Below are 7,900 nucleotides of genomic sequence, written 5' to 3'. Positions count from 1 at the left end.
TCGCGTGCTGCGATATGCGGAGACACTAAAAGTACCATAGTAGAACACAGATGAAGCTTCTAAGTTGATGTAATAGCCAGTAAGAAGTAGTACAATTCAAGTTTTAGATATTGATTATTGACTTTTTAGCTGGCTTTGGTGCCTTGGACATGATCTAGGACCTTAAGATTCTGCATGAAAGAAGGACTAGCAGCCGAGTTGCCCGGGAGAATGTGAAAAGTGTTCATATGTAGTAAAAACCTGAGACATCCGTCCGTTTTCATCATTTGTTATCGATTCGACTTAAAGCCAGATCGTAACATTGGCCGCTCTTCTCTCTGAAACGGATGTACTTATCGTCTGCAAAGCTATGTCGCGTGCTGCGGTATGCGGACACACTAAAATCACCATAGTAGAACAGAGATGAAGCTTCTAAGTTGATGCAATAGCCAGTAAGAAGTAGTACAATTCAAGTTTTAGGTATCGATTATTGACTTTTTAGCTGGCTTAGGTGCCTTGGACATGAGCTAGGACCTTAAGATTCTGCATGAAAAGAGGGCTAGCAGCCGAGTTGCACGGGAGAATGTGAAAAGTGTTCATATGTAGTAATAACCTGAGAAATCCGTCCGTTTTTGTCATTTGTTATCGAATCGACTTAAAGCCAGATCGTCACATTGGCCGCTCTTCTCTCTGAGACGGTTGTACTTATCGTCTGCAAAGCTATGTCGCGTGCTGCGGTATGCTGAGACACTAAAAGCACCATAGTAGAACACAGATCAAGCTTCTAAGTTGATGTAATAGCCAGTAAGAAGTAGTACAATTCTAGTTTTAGGTATCGGTTATTGACTTTTTAGCTGGCTTTAGTGCCTTGGACATGAGCTAGGACCTTAAGATTCTACATGACAGGAGGACTAGCTGCCGAGTTGCACGGGAGAATGTGAAAAGTGTTCATATGTAGTAAAAACCCAAGAAATCCGTTCGTTTTCGTCATTTGTTATCGAATCGTCTTAAAGCCAGATCGTCACCTTGACCGCTCTTCTCTCTGAAACGGTTGTACTTATCGTCTGCAAAGCTATGTCGCGTGCTGCGGTATGCGGAGACACTAAAAGCACCATAGTAGAATAAGGATGAAGCTTCTAAGATGATGTAATAGCCAGTAAGAAATAGTACAATCAAGTTTTGGATATCGTTATTGACTTTTTAGCTGGCTTTGGTGCCTTGGACATGGGCTATGACCTTAAGATTCTGCATGAAAGGAGGACTAGCAGCCGAGTTGCACGGGAGAATGTGAAAAGTGTTCATATGTAGTAAAAACCTGCGAAATCCGTCCGTTTGCGTCATTTGTTATCGAATCGACTTAAAGCCAGATCGTCACATTTGCCGCTCTTCTCTCTGAAACCGTTGTACTTATCGTCTGCAAAGCTATGTCGCGTGCTGCGATATGCGGAGACACTAAAAGCACCATAGTAGAACACAGATGAAGCTTCTAAGTTAATGTAATAGCCAGTAAGAAGTAGTCCAATTCAAGTTTTAGGTATCGATTATTGACTTTTTAGCTGGCTTTGGTGACTTGGACATGAGCTAGGACCTTAAGGTTCTATATGAAAGGAGGACTAGCAACCGAGTTGCACGGTAGAATGTGAAAAGTGTTCATATGTAGTAAAAACCCAAGAAATCCGTCCGTTTTCGTCATTTGTTATCGAATCGTCTTAAAGCCAGATCGTCACATTGACCGCTCTTCTCTCTGAAACGGTTGTACTTATCGTCTACAAAGCTATGTCGCCTGCTGCGGTATGCGGATACACTAAAAGCACCATAGTAGAACACAGATGAAGCTTCTAAGTTGATGTAATAGCCAGTAAGAAGTAGTACAATTCAAGTTTTAAGTATTGATTATTGACCTTTTAGCTGCCTTGGTGCCTTGGACATGAGCTAGGGCCTTGAGATTCTGCATGAAAGGAGGACTAGCAGCCGAGTTGCACGGGAGAATGTGAAAAGTGTTCGCATGTAGTAAAATCCTGAGAAATCCGTCCGTTTTCGTCATTTGTTATCGAATCGACTTATAGCCAGATCGTCACATTGGCCGCTATTCTCTCTGAAACGGTTGTACTTATCGTCTGCAAAGCTATGTCGCGTGCTGCGGTATGCGGAGACAAGAAAACCTTCATAGTATAACACAGATGAAGCTTCTAAGTTGATGTAATAGCCAGTAAGAAGTAGTACAATTCAAGTTTTAGTTATCGATTATTGACTTTATAGCTGGCTTTGATGCCTTGGACATGAGCAACGACCTTAAGATTCTGCATGAAAGGAGGACTAGCAGCCGAGTTGCACGGGAGAATGTGGAAAGTGTTCATATGTAGTAAAAACCTGAGAAATCCGTCCGTTTTCGTCATTTGTTATGGAATCGACTTAAAGCCAGATGGTCACATTGGCCGCTCTTCTCTCTGAAACGGTTGTACTTATCGTCTGCAAAGATATGTCACGTACTGCGGTATTCGGAGACACTAAAAACACCATAGTAGAACACAGATGAAGCTTCTAAGATGATGTAATAGCCAGTAAGAAGTTGTACAATTCAATTTATAGGTATCGGTTATTGACTTTTTGGCTCGCTTTGGTCCCTTGGACATGAGCTAGGACCTTAAGATTCTGCATGAAAGGAGGACTAGGAGCAGAGTTGCACGGGAGAATGTGAAAAGTGTTCGCATGTAGTAAAAACCTAAGAAATCCGTCCGTTTTCGTCATTTGTTATCGAATCGACTTAAAGCCAGATCGTCACATTGGCCGCTCTTCTCTCTGAAACGGTTGTACTTATCGTCTGCAAAGCTATGTCGCGTGCTGCGGTATGCGGAGACACTAAAATCAACATAGTAGAACACAGATGAAGCATCTAAATTGATGTAATAGCCAGTAAGAAGTAGTCCAATTCAAGTTTTAGGTATCGGTTATTGACTTTTTAGCTGGCTTTGGTGACTTGGACATGAGCTAGGACCTTAAGATTCTGCATGAAAGGAGGACTAGCTGCCGAGTTGCACGGGAGAATGTGGAAAGTGTTCATATGTAGTAAAAACCTGAGAAATCCGTCCGTTTTCGTCATTTGTTATCGAATCGACTTAAAGCCAGATCGTCACATTGGTCACTCTTCTCTCTGAAACGGTTGTACTTATTGTCTGCAAAGCTATGTCGCGTGCTGCGGTATGCGGAGACACGAAAATTATCATAGTAGCACACAGATAAAGCATCTAAGTTGATGTAATAGCCAGTAAGAACTAGTACAATTCAAGTTTTAGGTATCGATTATTGACTTTTTAGCTGGCTTTGGTGCCTTGGACATGAGCTAGGACCTTACGATTCTGCATGAAAGGAGGACTAGCAGTCGAGTTGCACGGGAGAATGTGAAAAGTGTTTATATGTAGTAAAAACCTGAGAAGTCCGTCCGTTTTCGTCATTTGTTATCGAATCGACTTAAAGCCAAATCGTCACATTGGCCGCTCTGCTCTCTGAAACGGTTGTACTTATCGTCTGCAAAGCTATGTCGCGTACTGCGGTATTCGGAGACACTAAACGCACCATAGTAGATCACAGATGAAGCTTCTAAGATGATGTAATAGCCAGTAAGAAATAGTACAATTCAAGTTTTAGATATCGTTATTGACTTTTTAGCTGGCTTTGGTGCCTTGGACATGGGCTATGACCTTAAGATTCTGCATGAAAGGAGGACTAGCTGCCGAGTTGCACGGGAGAATGTGAAAAGTGTTCATATCTACTAAAAACCTGAGAAATCCGTCCGTTTGCGTCATTTGTTATCGAATCGACTTAAAGCCAGATCGTCACATTGGCCGCTCTTCTCTCTGAAACCGTTGTACTTATCGTCTGCAAAGCTATGTCGCGTGCTGCGATATGCGGAGACACTAAAAGTACCATAGTAGAACACAGATGAAGCTTCTAAGTTGATGTAATAGCCAGTAAGAAGTAGTACAATTCAAGTTTTAGATATTGATTATTGACTTTTTAGCTGGCTTTGGTGCCTTGGACATGATCTAGGACCATAAGATTCTGCATGAAAGAAGGACTAGCAGACGAGTTGCCCGGGAGAATGTGAAAAGTGTTCATATGTAGTAAAAACCTGAGAAATCCGTCCGTTTTCGTCATTTTTTTATCCAATCGAGTTAAAGCCAGATCGTCACATTGGCCGCTCTTCTCTCTGAAACGGTTGTACTTATCGTCTGCAAAACTATGTCGCGTGCTGCGGTATGCGGAGAAACTAAAAGCACCGTAGTAGAACATAATTGAAGGTTCTAAGTTGATGTAATAGCCAGTAAGAAGTAGTCCAATTCAAGTTTTAGGTATCGATTATTGACTTTTTAGCTGGCTTTGATGCCTTGGACATGAGCTAGGACCTTAAGATTCTGCATAAAAGGAGGACTACCAGCCGAGTTGCACGGGAGAATGTGAAAAGTGTTCATATGTAGTAAAAACCTGAGACATCCGTCCGTTTTCGTCATTTGTTATCGAGTCGACTTAAAGCCAGATCGTAACATTATCCGCTCTTCTCTCTAAAACGGTTGTACTTATCGTCTGCAAAGCTGTGTCGCGTGCTGCGGTATGCGGAGAAACTAAAAGCACCGTAGTAGAACATAGATGAAGCATCTAAGTTGATGTAATAGCCAGTAAGAAGTAGTCCAATTCAAGTTTTAGGTATCGATTATTGACTTTTTAGATGGCTTTGGTGACTTGGACATGAGCTAGGACCTTAAGATTCTGCATGAAAGGAGGACTAGCAGCCGAGTTGCACGGGAGAATGTGAAAAGTGTTCATATGTAGTAAAAACCTGAGAAATCCGTCCGTTTTCGTCATTTGTTATCGAATCGACTTAAAGCCAGATCGTCACATTGACCGCTCTTCTCTCTGAAACGGTTGTACTTATCGTCTGCAAAGCTATGTCGCGTGCTGCGGTATGCGGAGACATTAAAAGCACCATAGTAGAACACAGATGAAGCTTCTAAGTTGATGTAATAGCCAGTAAGAAGTAGTACAATTCAAGTTTTAAGTATTTATTATTGACCTTTTAGCTGCCTTGGTGCCTTGGACATGAGCTAGGACCTTGAGATTCTGCATGAAAGGAGGACTAGTAGCCGAGTTGCACGGGACAATGTGAAAAGTGTTCGCATGTAGTAAAAACCTAAGAAATCCGTCCGTTTTCGTCATTTGTTATCGAATCGACTTATAGCCAGATCGTCACATTGGCCGCTCTTCTCTCTGAAACGGTTGTACTTATCGTCTGCAAAGCTATGTCGCGTGCTGCGGTATGCGGAGACACTAAAATCACCATAGTAGAACACAGATGAAGCATCTAAGTTGATGTAATAGCCAGTAAGAAGTAGTACAATTCAAGTTTTAGGTATCGGTTATTGACTTTTTAGCTGGCTTTGGTGACTTGGACATGAGCTAGGACCTTAAGATTCTGCATGAAAGGAGGACTAGCTGCCGAGTTGCACGGGAGAATGTGAAAAGTGTTCATATGTAGTAAAAACCCAAGAAATCCGTCCGTTTTTGTCATTTGTTATCGAATCGTCTTAAAGCCAGGTCGTCACATTGACCGCTCTTCTCTCTGAAACGGTTGTACTTATCGTCTACTAAGCTATGTCGCCTGCTGCGGTATGCGGATACACTAAAAGCACCATAGTAGAACACAGATGAAGCTTCTAAGTTGATGCAATAGCCAGTAAGAAGTAGTACAATTCAAATTTTATGTATCGGTTAATGACTTTTTAGCTGGCTTCGGTGCCAAGGACATGAAATAGGACCTTAAAATTCTGCATGAAAGAAGGACTAGCAGCCGAGTTGCACGGGAGAATGTGGAAAGTGTTCATATGTAGTAAAAACCTGAGAAATCCGTCCGTTTTCGTCATTTGTTATCGAATCGACTTAAAGCCAGATGGTCACATTGGCCGCTCTTCTCTCTGAAACGGTTGTACTTATCGTCTGCAAAGATATGTCACGTACTGCGGTATTCGGAGACACTAAAAACACCATAGTAGAACACAGATGAAGCTTCTAAGATGATGTAATAGCCAGTAAGAAGTTGTACAATTCAATTTTTAGGTATCGGTTATTGACTTTTTGGCTCGCTTTGGTCCCTTGGACATGAGCTAGGACCTTAAGATTCTGCATGAAAGGAGGACTAGGAGCAGAGTTGCACGGGAGAATGTGAAAAGTGTTCATATGTAGTAAAAACCTGAGAAATCGGTCCGTTTTCGTCATTTGTTATCGAATCGACTTATAGCCAGATCGTCACATTGGCCGCTCTTCTCTCTGAAACGGTTGTACTTATCGTCTGCAAAGCTATGTCGCGTGCTGCGGTATGCAGGGACGCTAAAATCACCATAGTAGAACACAGATGAAGCTTCTAAGATGATGTAATAGCCAGTAAGAAATAGTACAATTCAAGTTTTAGATATCGTTATTGACTTTTTAGCTGGCTTTGCTGCCTTGGACATAGGCTATGACCTTAAGATTCTGCATGAAAGGAGGACTAGCAGCCGAGTTGCACGGGAGAATGTGAAAAGTGTTCATATCTACTAAAAACCTGAGAAATCCGTCCGTTTGCGTCATTTGTTATCGAATCGACTTAAAGCCAGATCGTCACATTGGCCGCTCTTCTCTCTGAAACCGTTGTACTTATCGTCTGCAAAGCTATGTCGCGTGCTGCGATATGCGGAGACACTAAACGTACCATAGTAGAACACAGATGAAGCTTCTAAGTTGATGTAATAGCCAGTAAGAAGTAGTACAATTCAAGTTTTAGATATTGATTATTGACTTTTAGCTGGCTTTGGTGCCTTGGACATGATCTAGGACCTTAAGATTCTGCATGAAAGAAGGACTAGCAGCCGAGTTGCCCGGGAGAATGTGAAAAGTGTTCATATGTAGTAAAAACCTGAGAAATCCGTCCGTTTTCGTCATTTTTTTATCCAATCGAGTTAAAGCCAGATCGTCACATTGGCCGCTCTTCTCTCTGAAACGGTTGTACTTATCGTCTGCAAAACTATGTCGCGTACTGCGGTATTCGGAGACACTAAACGCACCATAGTAGAACACAGATGAAGCTTCTAAGTTGATGTAATAGCCAGTAAGAAGTAGTACAATTCAAGTTTTAGATATTCATTATTGACTTTTTAGCTGGCTTTGGTGCCTTGGACATGATCTAGGACCTTAAGATTCTGCATGAAAGAAGGACTAGCAGCCGAGTTGCCTGGGAGAATGTGAAAAGTGTTCATATGTAGTAAAAACCTTAGAAATCCGTCCGTTTTCGTCATTTATTTATCCAATCGACTTAAAGCCAGATCGTCACATTGGCCGCTCTTCTCTCTGAAACGGTTGTACTTATCGTCTGCAAAACTATGTCGCGTGCTGCGGTATGCGGAGAAACTAAAAGCACCGTAGTAGAACATAGATGAAGGTTCTAAGTTGATGTAATAGCCAGTAAGAAGTAGTACAATTCAAGTTTTAGCTATCGATTATTGACTTTTTAGCTGGCTTTGGTGCCTTGGACATGAGCTAGGACCTTAAGATTCTGCATAAAAGGAGGACTAGCAGCCGAGTTGCACGGGAGAATGTGAAAAGTGTTCATATGTAGTAAAAATCTGAGACATCCGCCCGTTTTCGTCATTTGTTATCGAATCGACTTAAAGCCAGATCGTAACATTGGCCGCTCTTCTCTCTAAAACGGTTGTGCTTATCGTCTGCAAAGCTGTGTCGCGTGCTGCGGTATGCGGAGAAACTAAAAGCACCGTAGTAGAACATTGATGAAGGTTCTAAGTTGATGTGATAGCCAGTAAGAAGTAGTCCAATTCAAGTTTTAGGTATCGATTATTGACTTTTTAGCTGGCTTTGGTGCCTTGGACATGAGCTAGGA

The sequence above is a fragment of the Schistocerca gregaria genome, unplaced genomic scaffold, assembly GCF_023897955.1.
Source record: "Schistocerca gregaria isolate iqSchGreg1 unplaced genomic scaffold, iqSchGreg1.2 ptg000317l, whole genome shotgun sequence".
Lineage (NCBI taxonomy): Eukaryota > Metazoa > Arthropoda > Insecta > Orthoptera > Acrididae > Schistocerca > Schistocerca gregaria.
This window is presented reverse-complemented; position numbering follows the sequence as displayed.